Below are 19,373 nucleotides of genomic sequence, written 5' to 3'. Positions count from 1 at the left end.
ATGCCAGCAAATTATTACTTCCGTCAGTAATGTGCCTCTTAACTCATGCGTCCTCCACTTCCCTATATAGATTCCCATTGATCAATATCCTCTCATGTGCTCTCCTCCCAATTTTTCTCATAGCATTAGTTAGGGAACTTTTTTCAGGCCAAGGGCAGCTGTCTATTTAAATTGAATTTTTTTATTGGATTTTGAAAATTTAAAAAATTAAACTTCAACACAAATTTCCCTTAATGTTTCGACTTCCCACCCTTACCTCCATGATGTTTCTAGTCCAGGCAGAGACAAACTCGGCCCTCCAGCTGTTTTGGGACTACAACCCCCTTCATCCCTGACCACTGGTCCTGTTAGCTAGGGATGATGGGAATTGTAGTCCCAAAACATCTGGAGGACTGAGTTTGCCTGTGCCTGTTCTAGTCCCACCCTTTTCCTGCTGCATTATATGGCATATTTTTTATCTAATACATATTTCCTCTACTGTCATCTCCCCTCTGCTGCCCCTATTTCAAATCCTAACCACGACTTCACTTGACTATACCACTTTCTGAAGTAATCCAAAAAGGGTCCCCACTCTTCAGGGACGGCTCTCCGAGGCCTTTTTCCACCAGTGGGCGGGGCTAGAGGCAAAGTGGGTGGAGCAACAAATGTAAATCCCTCTCTCCTCCATCCACATAGGAAAGAGGTGTTATCAAGAGTTTGACATATTCCAGACAGGCAAAAACACCCACAATATGAAGCAGGGTAGTACAAGCTATGGTCTGGGGAGGGTGTGTGTCCTGCAGCTAGTTCCAAGGGTCAGATAGGGAGGCCTTGACAGCCACATTTGACCCTGCAAGCCCTGAGGTTACCCACCCCTGGGTTGCCAGCTTTCTACTGCTCCGGCTCCTGTGCTTTTAACAGTAACAAGACATGCAATAATTTAGCAGGCAAAGCTTTCCCCGTCGTGTTATCTCTCCACCAGAAAACGAATCCGCTTAATTTGCTTAAAGCAGAGGAACAGCACCAGCAAAGTGAAATTGGGAGCCCCAACAATATGAATCCTCCGAAAGAAGCTTGCCTGCATAGTACTCATGCTCTCTCGTGTTCAGCCATGGGCACTTTTGATCCCTGCTGAGTTTGAGTGAGTCTATGAAGAGGAGACAACAAGCCTACAGGTCTACAGCTGCAAAGGTAGGCACCAAGGTAAGCGGAGGACTGCAGCCATTTCAGGCATCCATCTTGCAGCAAGCAACACAGGCCTTATCCTGATCCCGTCCTCCTGCTATGTGAGAGGGATGAACACTGTGGTTCAGGGCACAGCAATTAAAGAGATAACAGCTGTAGCACGTTGCCCAGGAAGGCAGTTTACCTGGAGTTTTATCCCACTGATCATCACTGCATCTATAGTTCCCATTTTCACTGAATCTATAGCATCCAATTTATGTGGGGGTTTTTTATATATATAATAATAAAAAATAGACTTCCCCATTTCTTTTCTCCATCCCTGTTTTTGGATTGTGGAGGGTAAGAGCAAATGGAAAGGAATGAGACAGTTGTTTTCTGCCAGTGTTTGACACCTTTATTAGCTAGGTTATAGCATGCTTCTCGTAGACAGAAGATTTACACGATGGAATGCAGCCATTGTGCCTTCCCCTTCTATGCAGCAACCGACAAGTATATTTCTGTCTCCGCCGCGTCTGCTGCAGTATCACTGGCTCCCCCCTTTTTTTCCTGCCTGTATTTAAAAGTGCATTTGTGCGATACATCTCTACAATAAACTGTACTTTTTACAGTCTGACCTTTCCTATCAGATTGGGCCCGATAGATGAACCAAATGGAGAGAATTATTTGGATGCAGGCAGGCTGGTTTATGGGGGGGTGGGGGGTGGGGGTTTCAGCAGTGAGCTCTGGTTTTTATAGGTTTGCTCCTAGACCTGATCACCATTTATTTCAGCAGAGAACTTGGTGGACTAGACAGAGTATTCTTTGGGGAGGGAAACCAACCAACCAACAGCTGCTTTTCTTCTTCTCATACTTTATCCTCTTCAAAACTTTATATCCACTGTCAATCTACCTCTCTTTGGCCCATTTCCTGGTTTATTCCCGTTTCCTTCTTTGAAAATACTGTAAGGTTGCATACACGCTAACCCGTTTGTATGCGCAAAAGTATAGTTTTTCCTCAATCCAGAATCGTTTGTGTTCATCTTCAACATGCTGCTTTCAATCTAGATTGATTCTAGATCCTGCCATCCACGAGAGTGGCTGCGGCTACTTGAAAACCCTCTGCTTGATTAAGATAGCTGCACCTTTTTCTCCCTGCACATGCCTTAAGTGAATAAAAAAGGAAGTGGCGATTGCGATCTTGGTATATGCCCAACCATAACATCATTTGACAGGTGTGGACACACTGCTGGATAGTGTGGAATCAAACTGTAAGGACATTTTAAGTTTGGAATGAAACTAGTTTCTCAATCAGAACTTTCCAAGGGCAGAAAATATGCCATAGATCTAGACTTTGTGTGTGGACCATGTTGGAAAAAACAAGTACTCTGTTTTCATTGATTCCAGAATAAAATGTTGCATGTCCGCAGCCTAAGCCAATGTTTGTTAAGCAACCAGATGAGCTCTCCTCCTTCTGTCAAAAAATCCTTTATAGCTTGACATCTATGCTATTGGCTCAGTCAGCTCCATCATCTTATAAAGTGATGGATTATATCTCTCACTGTTCTAATATAGCAGTAAATGAAAGATTCACACTCACACCATGCAACATCTCCTAATGTTCTCTGGGAAAATCTCATAGTTATGCCTGAACAGGAGTGCTTAAGTTCTATAGCTAGTAAACAACTGCTTTGTGGAAATCTGACAGACCCAATACCCATCAATGCTCCAAAGAATATGTGAAACAAGGATAAGTAAAAACAAGAGGAAGGTAGGCAGAAGCTACCCAAGAAAAAGCAATGGGAGCAATTCAGCTATTCAGTACACCAACTGATCAAAATAAGGAAAGGAATAATAACCTTAAAAACTCAACAAAATAAGAATTATTTGAGCAGAGGATGCCAGGTACAATGAAGCTGCACTCTCTCGAGTCAGATGGGGTCTCCATCCCTGATTTATTGCTTCATTTGCACCCACCCTGCTAGCTCAAAATATACTTCTTCAGAGGATATTCTTATGGCATAGAGACCTCAGCAAAGCCAAGCTATAAGTGGTGCACATGGCAAAAGTCCTGTGTCACAAAACACTTCATCCTCACATCAGCTTTGTGAGATAAGCTGAGAAAGGATGAGTAGCTCAAAGTCATACAATGACCTTCATGGCTGAGCAGAAATTTGAAGTCAGGTCTGCTTGTTCTAAATCAAGCATTCTCTCCCCTAAGCCAGACTGGCTGATGGTGTGTGTGTGCATTTATTGTCTCTCCAAAATTGCTGTGTGCCCCATTAAGGAAAATACATGAGCATGCATACATCTTCCCCAATGAAACAGCTTTGGAGAGGTGTGATCTCTGCCAAAAGAGCACGGCATGGGGAAGAAAGCTAAACCCCCCTATCCTTCCAGCTGCGTGCTCCGTATTCAAGTTTCCTCTGCAACTGCTTTTTAAGTCATTTAAGCCTCAGGTTCTCCAGCTGTGGCCCATAGACCATGTGTGGCCTGCAAGTTCCATTTAGGTGATCTGCAGAAAGGTTGAGGTTCAGTCATGTTTAACTGCACTCAGCCCTGCTAAGCCTAACAAAAAGGCAGGCATATCTGTTACACTAGAGAGGCAAGTCCATTGTTATTAAAATATGATTTGGGGGTTGTTGTTTTTAAGTTTATTAAGTCATCCACCAAGACCGCCACCAATTTTTAAGTGATCTACAAAAAAGTTTGAGAAGCACTAAGAAACCAAAGACCCAATCAACGTTCTCCAGCATCTCTACTAGTTTGGCCCAGTATGGTTTTTCTCTTTTGCAGTAAGCCATAAAGTGCTGTAGTGTGAATGGAGTACATTTGGGGACAATTGTCCTCATTCCCCTAACCTGTTTCAGTGGATGCGTCGGGGGTGGTTCACCTATGCACTTACATCACTTGATTTCTCACCACACATTTACACAACACGTGAGGACGCACAGCTGAATGTGTGAATGGCCTCGAGTGAAATGGGTTCAAGGCAATATGTATGTGATGGTGCGTTCACATATGCAAACCAGCACTTGATGCTAACAGCCACCAAGCAATGAGCTTGATTGTGTGAACCAGTCATAACTCACGGCTCTGACACAGATTATTTCTCTGCCTCAGGACGAAACTAATGTTCTGTGCTATGGGCTGGATTGTTAATCAAGTCTCATCCTCCGAAGGTGACAGAACAGACTTCTTCACCCTCCTTCCGTCTCTCCTTGATTTCACATTGAGAAGCTGCAAGCAGAAGACACGACAGTGTGACAATCTACTTGATCCAAATCCTGCTCTGCATTATTCATGCATTTCTTTCCCATTGCTCACATTTTTGTTAGCCTTCATTCAGCCAAAAGCATGTTGAATGTTTCCCTGTTTTAGATGTTCTAATCTCTTCTGGGTTCCCTCCCCCTCCCCCCACTTGCAGAAATGAGGTGTGTGCATTTGTGAAGGATCCTTCTATAACAGCTAATTCTCCCCTCCTTTACACCCCTTCCTAAACAATATATGTGCATAATCTCTTTACATAAGAAAGAATCAGAAAGGAAGAGCAATAAGGTAGGAGAGAGCCGAGACTACTTTTGCTACCCTGCACAGTGTAAGCCAAATCCCAAACAGACAGAGTCAGTACACCGTATAACATTTGTCCTTCATGGGACAGCTCTTGGAAGATGAATGCCCACAGATACACACACTAAAATATTTCACTGGCGTGGATCCCCTTCAGTACTATTGCTCAGGCACATGGTTTAATTTTATTTATTTTTTAAAAAATTGAACATTTTTAAACAAACAAACAAACACCTGATACTGTCTGCCAAGAGGGCTTTGCCTTCTTCGTTCCCTCCACAACCTACAACTGCCTGCCCCCACCCCCAGCCAAAAAAACCAATGTATAGGTTCCCCCTTATTTTTTTGGTTTGCTTTGTAATCTCTACTCTTGGCAGTTATTTTGTAGGAAACAGAAAGCGTTGTCAGTCTGCACCTTCTTCCTCGCTCTCGCTCTTCCTTTCTCTTATTAAATTGTAAAGCCCCATGGGCACTCAGACGTGCTTGGCTTCTATCTTCATCACTCAAGCAGTGATACTGCACTGCAGGGATGGGGAGGCAGCGGCAAGAATCCCTGGAGGGACTCAACTGCTCATCAGAAGGACTGGTATCCAGGCAACCAGCCTCCCCTGCCTGAGACAAGCAGAAACAGCTGGGAGCTTTGAAAACTAGGAGAAGCTACTGTAAAATGAGCAAGAAGGGAGGAGGGTGGGGAGAGAGAGAGAGGTTGGCTGCCTTCTTGTAGGCATAACATTTGCCCAGCTACAGATGGCCGCCATGGCCAAACTTCAAACGGCCACTTTTTAGCTCTGAACCATGCCCTGAACTCAAGGCTGCTCCAATTAAATTGGTCTTGCCTATACACCCGGCAAGTGGTGGTGACTGGAGCTGATGGGATTTGTAGTCTAAAAACACCTGGAGGGCACCAGGTTGTGGAAGGCTGATTTCAATGTCAGGAAAGGGGTCTGGCCGTAAACAAGGAATAACGCTCCCAAGCATAGGAGCAAAATTGATAGGCATTGCCATTCAAATGGTGTGCATCTTGGGATTCATTATGTGGGGCAGGGCTTACCTGCCCCCTTCCCCAATATTTTATTCAAGATGCCACCCTGCTTCCAAGTACACTTACCTGTAGGATAAATGAATGAGGTTTAAATTCCACATGTAAGAAAAATAACGAGCAACTCAAACATTCGTAGCTAGGGGGGAATGAACTCCTTTTCCTCTCGCTAGCAACCAGGAGTCCTCCTCAAATCATGTCAGAGAAGGGCAGTCCTGATCAGAGGTTGGTGTTTCCAGACAGACCTGAGTTTGCAGGCAACAGCAGACGTGAATTTCTGTGAATGAATCCTTATTTGGAGCACACTTCTAATGGAAAGGCATTCATGCTGAGGCTTTCTAAGTAAAAAAAAACCCTTCTGCTTATCATAGGAAGTACATACTTGGATAGAAAAGATTCCTAGTCCAGCTAACTCAAGTAGTTGGAGAAACAAAGGCAGCCATGCTTGCTGTTTTGTCCTCAGGAGAGAGATCGCGATCCCAGATGACCTCGCCTTGAGGTCCGAAGGGAGAAGTGGGAGTTGCAACCTCAGAATTCCATTCCGCATCAAAGAAAAGAGGATCACCCAGTTCAAAAGGACAGTGACAGTTTAGGAAGCTGAAAGTCTCCTGCTTTGTCTGTTTTCACCCCATGCAAAGCCTCTTATCTCAGCAAGCTGAGTTGTACCCCACTTCCAACACTCCCAGCATCTGTTTATTTCTCTCTTTAAAAAATCAGTTCCTCCTCTTGGAGAGGAAGGAATCAAAACACACAATTCATTTGGCCATCAAAAATCACTCCCATGTATATAAACCATTAACTTCCTGGCCAATCCAGGAAGCAAATTGTATGTACGACACACACATGTACCCATTGCATCTTCAGCGGCACCTAAGCCACTTGTAAGAGTGATCTCATGTTGGGGGGAGGAGGAAGGGGAGAAGCAGGTTCTTGAATTGAGTTGTCTGTCATACGCCTCCCCATGTTGTGTTATCCCATATGATCTTTGCCACAAACACACAAGCTGTAACACGATTCAATTATATTTTTTCCAATATTTCTTTACAAAGAACTGAAACCTAAACAAAAGAATAGCAAGTGTTTTCTATTACAGTTGATTTTAATTATAAGAGTTTTAGCAGATTAGTCTATGAACTGAATGTGCTTATGGGGGGAAGGGGACAATATTTCTGAAGCGAGATACTACCAAGGTATTTCCTTTTTCTTTTTGGATGATGCACATGTGTGCTCCATAGCTGGCATAATCTTATAAGAGGCAGCCCTCCCCTGTGTGTGAGAGAAGGGAGAATGCCTCCGCAGGTTTTATGAGTGCTTGTATTAAACAAATAATAACCACCACATTTGAACCATTGCTATCAAGTCTTCTGAACACTCCGTGTGCATTATTAAGCAGTAACCCTCGTAAAAACCCTGCAACGCGCATCAGTATTGTTATTTGCTTCTAGACAACCTGTTTATTGAACATTCATCCTGATTTGTTTGCACAAAGTTTCAGGGGACTTAGATGAAATCAGCTATTTACCAAGGATTCATCCTGTTTGCAGTTAATGGAGCTGCTGGGGAAACAACCGAGGAAGAATGAAATGTGGTTCTTGATGCACCTCCCCACACGACCATCAACTGTTTTGAAAACACCTGATGGAACTGCACTTAAGATTGCATCTCTATCTTTCACATAAGCACAGCAAGAGCGGGAGAGAGGATTTATTAAAATCTATATGCTGCCCATCTGGCTGGGTTGCCCCAACCACAGTAGGCAGTTCCCAACAAAAATAGTAAAAACACAATACAATAGGGTTGCCATACACCCAGAATACTGCAGCCGCAGTAAAAATCTATTAGAACAAAAAAATACCATGGTGGTTCTCCCCGTTAGAAGCATTATCTTTGAAAAAATGGAATATGAGGGCTAATTGGCCGACATACAGAGAGCTGTTAACGGAAGGTAAAATTAAAAGACTTTGAGGAGATAAGAGAATTGGTAACAGATTGGTTACAGTATCATCAATTAAATGATATTTTTATGACAGATAAAAAGGAAGGTTTTAGTTATGAATCATCAAAATTTCAAAAAGATGTTTTAGAAAATTATTGTCGAAAATGTGTAATTTGTTCATGGAGTGGCATACAAAAGATGAACAGGTTAAATCTGTAATGATACAATGGGCAGAAGACTTGGGACATAATATACAAATGGCAAAGTGGGGGAAGCTATGGAAAACAGAATTGAAATTCACGGCATGTTGTTCACTGAAGGTATATGAAAATGACGTATAGGTGGTATTTGACGCCCGTCAAGTTAGCAAAAATATACAGAACAAGTTCAAATATTTGCTGGAAATGTAAAGAAAAAGAAGGTACCTTTTATCATATGTGGCGGACGTTTAAAGTAACGAAAGATTTATGGGAGATGATATATAATGAAATGAAAAAAATGTTTAAAATAACTTTTGTTTAAAAACCAGAAGTTATACTAGGAATTATAGGTACTGAGATACCAAAGGATCAGAAAAGATTGTTTATGTATGCAACAACAGCTGCACGGATGCTACTAGCCCAGAGATGGAAGGAAGAAACTATCCTGACCAGAGAAGAATGGCAAACCAAGTTGATAGACTATGCCGAAATGGCAAAATTAACTGGGAAGCTCAGAAATCAAGAAGACAAGAACTTTAATAAGGAATGGGAAAAGTGTATATTTTATTTACGAGACCACTGTAAACAGGTTAACACATTAGCAGGAATTTAACCACACTTGTAAAGTATGGATAATTTAGAAGGATTAAAAATTTGGATAAATATTGGTATGCAGTTAGAAGAAATGCCATTAGGACCCTTGGAAGGGATGGGGGGGGGGAGACATGAGATTCAGAGCAATCTTGACATGCGGAGTCAGAACTGATTTTTGTTTTATGTATATACCTTTAAAAATCAAATTAAAAAACTATGCAAAAATAATAATAATACTGCAGCCACAATCAGTGTCCGGGCAGAAATCGGCTATACGTCCAGGAAAATCCTGGCATATGGCAGCCTAGGTCAGCAGTATCAATTTCCCTCAGAAATAGCTCAAAAACGTCCAATTTCTTTGCAATTTTGCAAAAAGAGCTCCAATACTTTTCTGTTCGGATTTTCACTTTTTGAAATATGGCAACCCTACAACACAACATCACACACTAAAAACTTCCCTAAGCAGGGCGGCCTTAAGATGTCTTTCAAAAATCACATAGCAAACAAGCCTTACTGCCTCCCTTCCCAAAGGAGAGGGGGCACGACCTAGCCAAGCCTTCTCTAGCCATTTACAGCTCTGTAGTCCTTAAGCCCTTCATTTGCTAACAAGCATAGACATGCATTGTGAAGTTTCCTTGCAAAATCTCCCACCATTTTCAGGTGGGATTCACCAGCAACTGTGTTGGATTGAGAGGTCTTGTGCAACCAACCCACTTCCCCCACAAAGTCAGGCTTCTTGCTGTAAGGGAAAGTGACAGAGAAATGCACTAGACAGTGGGGGGACAGCACTTGTTTTGACGCATATCATCTAACCTCCCCCATAAACAAATCAGAATGAATATTCATTAAACAGTCAACATTATCTAATCTCCCTGAAAACCTATCAAGATGAATGCTCAATGAGCAGGTCACCTGGAAGCACCTGTAGCATCTAATAATAATAATAATAATAATAATAATAATAATAATAATAATAATTTATTTGTACCCCGCCCATCTGGCTGGTTCTCCCCAGCCACTCTGGATATCTTCCAACAAAGAATAAAAATACATTAAAATGTCACACATTAAAAACTTCCCTGAACAGGGCTGCCTTCAGATGTCTTCTAAATGTCAGATAGTTGTTTATCTCTTTGATATCTGATGGGAGGGCGTTCTACAGGGCAGGAGCCACTACCGAGAAGGCCCTCTGCCTGGTTCCCTGTAACCTTACTTCTCGCAGTGAGGGAACTGCCAGAAGGCCCTCGGCGCTGGACCTCAGCGTCTGGGCAGAACAATGAGGGTGGAGACGCTCCTTGAGGTATACTGGGCCAAGGCCGTTTAGGCCTTTAAAGGCCAACACCAACACTTTGAATTGTGCTTGGAAACGAGAAAAAGAGTGGCTCTAACTTCCATCTCCTGCTTGCACTGACTCTGAATACTTCTCCCTCCAAAGGGCAGCCCCACGTGGCTCTCCTGGTCGTTTCTGGTAGACTTCTCCTGACAAGCTCACACAATGCCACTTGCCAGGAGACAAGAAATAGACCCAGAGGGCCTTGGCAGGAGCATTCCAAAGCTAAAAATAACTATGGGTCAGCTGTGAAGGAGCCTGAGGCTCCTTTCTCCCTATACTTTACCTTCCCATGCACAGCTGGTGCTGCAGTCACCAAGAGGACAAACAGCCCCATGACAAATCCTGGGTCTGCCTCTTTCCATCAACAACTCCCCCCTCCTCTTCTCCTCCAGGCATCTCTGCTGCTAGAAGCCAGGTTGCTGCTAAATTATTACAGGGAGTAGGAAAGAAAGAAAGAAAGAAAGAAAGAAAGAAAGAAAGAAAGAAAGAAAGAAAGAAAGAAAGAAAGAAAGAAAGAAAGAAAGAAAGAAAGAAAGAACAACGCTGTTCTGGAAGCAAGGATGGGGAAACCATCCATTTCCGTTTCTCATTCTTCCAAGTTCTTAAGTTCAGTTCTCCCCATTTCTACCTCGGTTTGCACTTAAAAGGGGGCAATCCACCTGAAAATTCACCAGTAAATTGCCCCTAATATACAAATTTGTGTGCATTTTTGCCTAATGTAAACATTTTTGCAATCTTCCCTGATATAATGCATTTTATAACGTTGCTTTTGCTAATACATTTGCATTCTTATGCACACCTCACACTAGTATAATTGCATTACAAAATTCAGAGAAGCGTGCATTTTGAAAGATGGCTGTGCTCACCTTTCAACATGAACTGAATCAAATTTCTCCCCCCCCCCCCGTCCTTAGCTGGAAGCAACCCTTTCATTCAGTCAACACTGACAGAACACCTTGTGGGGATTTGGGATTATAGAGAGAAGATAGTTATTGAGTCTTGTCCTGTTCTTATCAAATGCATTTCAATGAAACATTCCCTCTTAGGCCCCTTTAAATAATATTCCAGTATCTTTCCAGCAGCTGCATAATTTAACTTTGTCTGCTTTTCCTTGTCTGCCATTCAGTTAGCATTTGCTATAGTTATTTTAACAAACATTACCAACTTAAGTCCCATTGATTTTAGAAAGGAACATTTACGTATACACTTTATTCTCCCACTGTAATCAGTGGTGATTAAGACTGCAGCCCTATTCAAAAACAACTACAAAAATGTTGTTTTAGGTAGACTGGACTCCGTAACCTCTTTATAGGAAAGAATTGGCTAATTCAGATAGATGGTGTGATGTCATGTTGATATTGCTTCTTGGAGGCAGAGAACGTGGGTGTGTCCTTTTTTAGGTCAGAAAATGGTCTTATTTTGCTTGGGGGGAAATCTTTGATATTTGTAGATGTTCATGACTTAAAATCCTATGATCTGAGGAGCAACAGATTGATCCCTTGAGCCCTTATGGTTTCAAAAGGACTTATACTTCAAGGTTGGAAGGACATAAAAAAGAATTTTATTTACAGGCATGCATATTGTTGCAAACTGTCCTAATTTCTGAGCAGTGTGAGATTCCAGGGGTTCCAGACGCTTACGCAAGGTTTGTGTTTCCTTTTGGAAATGAGGCACAGTGGAATCTTTGGGATTTATGGTTTATTTACACATATACGCAGCTTGCTAAGGGTGCTTGTAGCCAAAGGAAGGCGCACGGCAGAGACTTCACTCTTTATGGTCAAAGATAATGCTTACAGTCTCTTCTATAGCTCTGGTTAGCTGCACACACCAATCTAGAGTCTTGGTAGCTACTCCCAGATGCGAGCTCCATGCAGCAGTTGCAGCAACTGGGCACCACTCCCCCTCCACCATTTTATGTACCTTCCCTTGACAGGCTGTGAACAGGTAGCTGGAGACTATGCCTGTGTGGAAACATCCTCTGCTCTTCCTGCTTCAGTTCTCTCCTAGTTCTGGGAGACAGTGGCGCAGGCAAGGCAGGAGGGAAGCACTTGGCCCTTCACTTGCCTGTCCAGCCTCTTCCTCCTCCCTTTCTGAGCCATCCTGTGGTCCACTCTCCAGCTTTGAAGCTTCCCCTTGCCTCCTGGCTGGTTCAGATGCCCGCAAAACCACTGCCCTCGTCTCCCGAAGGCACCTTTGCCCAGTTCCTGACACAACCTGGACCTACTTTGGAGGAGTTTACAGCATTAACAACCCAAAAGGATCTTGTTTCTCCCATAGCCACAGCCTTGGATTCAAACAGAAATCAAACAACATGCTCTGCCTCTCCAGGTTGCTGATTTTCTTCTAGATCACGTTACTCCTAACTCCAACCTCTCTACTCTAAACTCTTGACTTTATCTGTTGAGGGAGGGAGCACCCCCCCCCCATTTTCTGCCTGGCACAGAGCCCTCTTTGATCCTTTGTTCACTCAATGGACCATCACTCAGGCAATCATTCAACACAGGAAGCCAGTCTGGTTTAATTAGCTGTTAACACTCGCTGGATCCAGTGATTAGAGAGGGCGGGCAACCAGTTTAACACCCCAAGCCTTGATTAAAGTCTAATACTTACTGGAGCCAGGAATCATAGGTCTCTGGCACCCACAAACTCCTAACACTATTATTCTCCAAGTTCAGTAAAACAGACGTGATATATTTTGTACTTATTTAATGGATGCAATTTTATAGTTGGTATTTCTCCTTAATGGTGGTGGTATGAATTTTTTTTGAAAACAAATATGTAAAAATAAATGTTATAAAAATCCTTTCACAAAAGGAAATTTAAAAATCTAGACTCCTAGCAAAGGAATCTTCTTACTCAAACCTTCTAAAGGAAGAGGTAACTGTTTTCATTTGTGTTTTTTCTACCTACCCACAGACTGGTGCTCCCAACAGGAATTCACAGTATGGGGGACACCTGATAGGGCTCTCCAAGGTGCCACCCCCACTTTGCAGTGCCCTCCCCCTGGGAAACATTTGCCCTCTTCCATTTACAAATTTAGGTGGCCACTGAAGACGTTTTCATTTACTCAGTCTTTTGTAAACACAGGCTAGATTGTTAATACCTAACAGTTGCAGACTTTTTTGAGGGGCTGTTCATGGTTCTGGCCCCTTCATGGATCACTGCCTTGTCATGGCGAAGGGGCTTCAATAACTCCGAGAAGCTAGGAGCTTTATGCCAGGGGTCAGCAAACATTTCCAGCAGGGGGCTGGTACACTGTCCCTCAGACCTTATGGGGGGCCAGACTATATTTTGGAGGGGGGAAAGAACAAATTCCTATGATCCACAAATAACCCAGAGGTGCATTTTAAATAAAAGGACACATTCTACTCATGTAAAAACACGCTGATTCCCGGACCGTCTGCAGGCTGGATTTAGAAGATGATTGGGCCAAATCCGGTCCCCGGGCCTTAGTTTGCCTACCCATGCGTATGCCATGCAGGGCCACCCAAGACAGACAGGTCATAGCCGAGAGTTTAGACTAAATATGATCCACTTGGAGAAGGAACTGGAAAACCACTCCAGTATTTTGCCAAGAAAACTCCATGGACGTAAAAAAGGAGAAGCTTTGAGAAAAAAGTAAGAGTTTCCAAGGCTGGTTCATAGGGTCACGGAGAGTCGAACACGACTAAGACGACTAAACAACAACAATGGTCCTGGGCCATTGTTGTGGCTTTTTTTATTATATGTATTTTGTTTTTTGTATCTTATTGTAAATTCTCTTGGGAAAATGTTCTAAAACTGTAACTAAGATGTAAATAAATTGGCTAATCTGGACAGAGCTTCTCTATCGCCGTCATTTTCCAAACCTTTGCACGCCACAAAAGCAAGAGGGGCCAAATCAACTCCCCAGGGGGAAGCTTCTCTAACATTTAGGGAATAACTATGTGATGCCTGTTTGTTCAACACACAATTGATAACCATTTATGGAAAGGCTGTAATTTTCTGAAAAGTGGAATATTGCTACCTGGAATCCTCTTTGGGTCTGATGGCCCCACTGAATAGCTGGGAAAACACCTTTTACCAGGGGAAATATAAGGGTCTCCTTGGCAACAGCTTCCAGCACTGCTGGCTTCAGGATTTGTGTTAGATCTGAAGTCCAAAAAGCACTGTCTGCAAAAGAAAAGGGGTGTGTGGAAATAAAACAGGAAAAAGCAACGTGAGGTTTTATGCCTCAGAATTCTGACTAAAGCAACATTTAGAAGCTCTCGTAAGCTTCCTACAGAAACCAATGTCAGTTCCCTTCAAGGCTTCTACTACAGGAAGCTCCCTGTATCTCCCCCCAACAGCATTCATAACACATTCCTATTAGCGGTATGAAGAGCTATGAATGGATTAAATGTGCTCGCTGTGCTGTGCCCACATTTGCACTCTCCATCTCTAGGCTGCTCGCTTAAGCTAAGCACGATTAGAGTGCTTGCAAGGGAGATCCCTCAATAACTCCTTGCTGCAGCCAAAAACAGCAATAGTGATGATTCCATAGCAGGAAAACTGGGGCACACCATGTCTTTGTGCTACCGGGGGCAAGAGAGTGCCCATCCAGGGAGAGGGGGGGCGCTGCAGCTGCAGTCGACTGGCAAAATTCCACACCTCGATGTTTTATTTATAAGTGACAAACCCAACATTGATGGAATAAAATGAAAAATCTCTCTCATCTTCAGGAAACTGAAAGATAAACTTCCATTATTTACCATCAGTATGCTTGGGCACACAGCACAGGCAGAGAGAGAGAGAAAAGAAACAATGTCTGCAGCCTCAGCCACAGGAGGGCATCATTTCCTGACAGCATCTCCCAGCACCAAAGGTGGCGACAGTTTTACTATTTCCTCCAAGAATTATATAGGACACGTGAGATATGGAATGTCACGTATAGCACACCAGTTGAAACAGAAGGCATTCGGTGCACACAGAACTGGCAAATCCTCAGAATAGCTACCAATTTGGGAGCAAACTCTGGCACAGCTTGAGACTGGAGATATCAGCAAAGCTCACCGGGTTCAGACCCAGAAACAAGATTTCGGGAGTTGGGAAATGTTCATCTCAAAGAGGCGAGCATTAGCAGCAGCTGAATTCTTCTCTAAAGGTAAAGGGACCCCTGACCATTAGGTCCAGTCGTAGCCAACAATGGGGTTGCAGCACTCATCTCGCTTTATTGGCCGAGGGAGCTGGCGTACAGCTTCCAGGTCATGTGGCCAGCATGACTAAGCCGCTTTCTGGCGAACCAGAGCAGCACACGGAAATGCTGTTTAGCTTCCCGCCACAGTGGTACCTATTTATCTACTTGCACTTTGACGTGCTTTCGAACTGCTAGGTTGGCAGGAGCAGGGACCGAGCAACGGGAGCTCACCCCATCGCGGGGATTTGAACCGCCGACCTTCTGATTGGCAAGTCCTAGGCTCTGTGGTTTAACCCACAACGCCACCCATGTCCCCGATTCTTCTCTAGCTCAAGTTAAAATCCAAGCTGGGGAAGATTTCTTAGCTTACGCTTCCTTTGAAGAGTTAATCCTAGGAAAACTAGAACAGGGGTGCAAAAGCTCACCCCCTGCACTAGACCTTATGCCAAAGGTCAATCCTCTCCCTCCCCCAGCTGGGAGTGAAACCCTACCTGAAACCCTTGTTGGGGTTGTTTTGTTTTTGACACTGGATGGCTCAGTTGGTTACAGGTAGTGCTGATAATGCCAAGGTTGCAGGTTTGATCCCCATATGGGACAGCCGCATGTTCCTGCATTGCAGGGGGTTGGACTAACCGATCCTCAGAGTCCCTTTCAACTCTACAATTCTATGATTCTATGACATATATTATATATATGTACACATACATACATATTATATATATTTCGTACTGTACTATGTCGGTGGTGGTGGTGGAATCAGTCTTTTTCATGAGACGATGGAAGAGTGTGCCTTTGGGGTGAAGTCAAACCGTTGGAGAGTTGGAGAGTTACAGCGGTTGATATGAAGACCAATATGGAAGAGAGATGTTTTGTTGCAGCTGGGGCAGATGAAGGCATCCAGTTGTGCTGATACAGATGTACCAGGATGTTTCTTCTTTCTACATTCCTCCCAGCAGTCACTTCTCTTCTAGTCACTCCTGTATATAGCTTTATTATTTTTCTTGCTTTGTTTTAACTCGACTGTAGGCCATGTTTGGGTTGCTCCTGACCAGTCGACGGGACAGTAAATTTATTTATCATTTCATTTACAAATTATATACTATGAAGCATCTCAAAGTGATTTCATGAAGCAATAAAAACATATACTAAAACACATAGGTAGCCGTGTTGGTCTGCCATAGTCAAAACAAAAAAAAATCCTTCCAGTAGCACCTTAAAGACCAACTAAGTTAGTTCTTGGTATGAGCTTTCGTGTGCATGCACGAGTGTATCTGAATAAGTGAGTGTATCTGAAGAAGTGTGCATGCACACGAAAGCTCATACCAAGAACTAACTTAGTTGGTCTTTAAGGTGCTACTGGAAGTATTTTTTTTTGTATACACTAAAACATTAGGCTATTAATAATGATAATAATAGATATGACCCCTGTTATGCTCTTCAAGCAACATCTTCCTCAACAACTTTGCAGCTTTAGATGTTGGCATCCATGGTCTGAACAGACAATTTTAGGGCCAATTCTCATAAAGCAACAATTTGTGTGTGCATGCCTAAGCTGTTTTAAGAATACCCTTTAAAGTGCAATGCTTGAGCATGACGAACATTCATTTGCAAACACAAATGTATCATGCAGTTCCTGTGCACTCATCAGAAAGTCAGAGTTCTTTCCTTTGTTTGCAGAGAGATAGCCACATTACTCTGTGGCAGCAAGATCAACTAAGAGTCTTGTGACACCTTAAATGTATTATGGCATAAGCTTTTGTAGACTAGAGTCCACTCTTTCAGATGCATCATGACTGTAATTCCCTGTGCTGGAAGCACTATTCATTGGCAAACCTGGATTTGGTGCAGTTATGTTATGCATGAATTAAACGTTTCCAGACAGGTTTTGTCGGGGGAGTTTTCCAACCAAGAGCTCTTTCACACAACAGCCTATTGCCACCCATTTAAACTCCCTGTGCTCAAACCAAAGCGTTTCAGCTTTTGGCACTTGGAACAACTGAGGTTTGGCTTCAAGCACAAGTCTAAAATAGCAGGGACAAACCGCACGATCTGGAGTCAGCGAACATAAAGTTATGGAGAAGCTAAAGAAACAACTTCTCCTGCCCTTGACCTCTCTTGCTTCGGGGGCCTCTCATCCGCAGACCGCAGGCAATTTAGACATTCCACGCTGGGGAGAGAAATTCACACGACTCAAACAACAGCAGCAAAAGAATCAGAAGCTTCAAAGCCAACAGCCTCATTGTGCATCTCAGAGGTCATGATCTTAACAGAGCGCTTTGAGGAAATAACCTCAGAGCCCAACCAGAGACAAATCTCAGCTCGGAACATTTAACATCCCGTTCTGCAACCTTGCGGAGGCTTCGAATTGTGCACTTCCTGCGTCCAGGCCTGTGTTTTACAAGGGCGCTTGTGTCTGCTTGAGCTGTAAGCTGCCTCTCCAGGCTGTTTTAACCCTTCACCATGCTCATCCCTTCCTGCCCTCATCCCACCTGGACCCTTAAGGATGCAGGCAGTGCTGGGGGCAAAGCCACGGAGCTGGGGCTGCCTGTCTTGGGATTGGAAATGTAAATTCCCAGCCTTTGCAAAGAAAGCATCAGCAGCCACTGCTCCATTTTTTCTCTCCCCTCCTGGCGGCTCTCCTCCTGCCTGGGCAGCGAGCAGGCGCAGAAGCAAACATACACACAGAGCTTTGTCAACGTTAATTACCAGAAGCCGGGAGCCCAGCAGTCATCCTGTTGACTAATTTGTCAGACGCTGCTGACTCAGCATCAGGGAGGCCAGCTTGCAGGGAGGAGTGCAATCGGGGAGCCGATGCCTTTATTCTTCTGGCCTTCCCTTCATCCCAGAGCCTTGTGTGGAGGCTGTGGGTGACCACCTCCATTCAGAAGATCTGTGTCTAGGACAGCTTTTGATCCAAAGGCTCGCCAGCCAGGGATAGTTGAGGAAGGGAGTGGATTGGTTAGGCTGAGCTTATGCTGGCTGTTGTTGTTTTCCTTCTTCAACTAGGCTTCCTCTGCTGTCATTTGACACAGCCCCTGCCCGGGTGAGAACAGGACAAGAGATGGCTGAGAGACAAGCTCTGCTCCTGATCTGAAGGACAAAGTGCCTTCAGGTGGGCCCTCACCTAACAGTACTTTGTGCCCCAACACTAGCAGTGCTGTGTAGCTGCCATTTAAAAATTCTTGCAGTGCCCTGAAGCAATGCCATACCAGGAGCACTGCGGGAAATTAAAATGGCAGCAAAACTTTAAAACGGGGCTAGGGCAGGGGTCAATAGTTGACCGTTAGCAGTTTGGGTGCTGATGCCAGCCCTGCTGAGGACAAAGGCTGTGTAAACACTACTGATTTAAACCACACAGGTATTGTCAGGAGTTGTTTCGTCTCAAAGTGCAGTTGTTCACTCACCTGTAGGCCATGTTTGGGTCTCCCTTGACCAAATGACAGGATAGCAAATTTATTCATTATTTTGTTTACAAATTGATTACTATGAAGCATCCCAAAGCAATTTCATGATACAATAGAAACATAACACTAAAACATTAGGCTATTAATAGGTATCAAGCAATGTCTTCCTCAACAACTTTGCAGCTTTAGATGTTGGCATCCATGGTCTGAGCAAACAAATTTAGGGCCAATTCTCATAAAGCAGCGATTTGTGTGTGTACACCGAGGCTGTTTTAAGAGTATGCTTTAAAATGCGATGTGTGAACATGGCAAGCGTTCATTTGACATGTCGTAGTGTAACATGCATGACTGCAAGCTGTAAACCAGTTTACTTAACAAAACAAAACAAACAATACACTTTGTATTAAAACCAAAATGTAGAACTTCAAGTGTGAAGTTACTGGGCAGTTTGGCATATGTTGAGGGTGATGGAGATACAGTGGTACTTCGGGTACATACACTTCAGGTTACATACACTTCAGGTTACAGACTCTGCTAACCCAGAAATAGTGCTTCAGGTTAAGAACTTTGCTTCAGGATGAGAACAGAAATCGTGCTCCAGCGGCGCGGAAGCAGGAAGCCCCATTAGCTAAAGTGGTGCTTCAGGTTAAGAACAGTTTCAAGTTAAGTATGGACCTCCGGAACGAATTAAGTACTTAACCCGAGATACCACTGTAATTCTTTTTTAAGAAGTAGTGAATATTTAAAATTTGAGACATGACCCAGATTGTCCCTGCCTGTAGAGAAAAGAGCCCGTATCTTTGTGGCTCTGCAAACAAGAGAAAGGAAACAACCTGAGAGTGAAAAGCAAATTCCAGCACAGGTCACGGCGGGAGTGCTGTTGTGCTCAGGTCCTGCTTGGCCACAGAACAGGATGCTGGATGGGCCTGATCCACCAGGACTCGTCTAATGTTCCCACCTTCCTTCTAATGTTCTTACCTCCCATAACTTCTCAGAAGACAT

The 19,373-nt window shown here is 43.6% G+C and overlaps 1 long non-coding RNA gene across 4 annotated transcripts in view; it reads right to left on the bottom strand.

The window, feature by feature from the left end:
- The window catches only part of LOC309373052, a 41,173-nt gene that overhangs the window by 14,028 nt on the left and 7,772 nt on the right, over positions 1 to 19,373 (bottom strand). For 3 of the 4 annotated variants that reach the window (XR_014169769.1, XR_014169771.1, XR_014169772.1), the window contains exons 2-3: positions 17,674 to 18,002; positions 13,819 to 13,964 (exon numbers count right to left, since the gene is read on the bottom strand). This is a non-coding gene — a long non-coding RNA (uncharacterized lncRNA). The remainder of the gene's footprint in view (positions 1 to 13,818; positions 13,965 to 17,673; positions 18,003 to 19,373) is intronic. The other variant, XR_014169770.1, reaches the window with a different exon arrangement.

The sequence above is a fragment of the Podarcis melisellensis genome, assembly GCF_964234715.1.
Source record: "Podarcis melisellensis genome assembly, chromosome: 1".
In the NCBI taxonomy this organism is placed as follows: Eukaryota; Metazoa; Chordata; class Lepidosauria; order Squamata; family Lacertidae; genus Podarcis; species Podarcis melisellensis.
The sequence above is the reverse complement of the archived record's forward strand: the minus strand, read 5'-3'. Positions and strand labels throughout refer to the sequence as shown.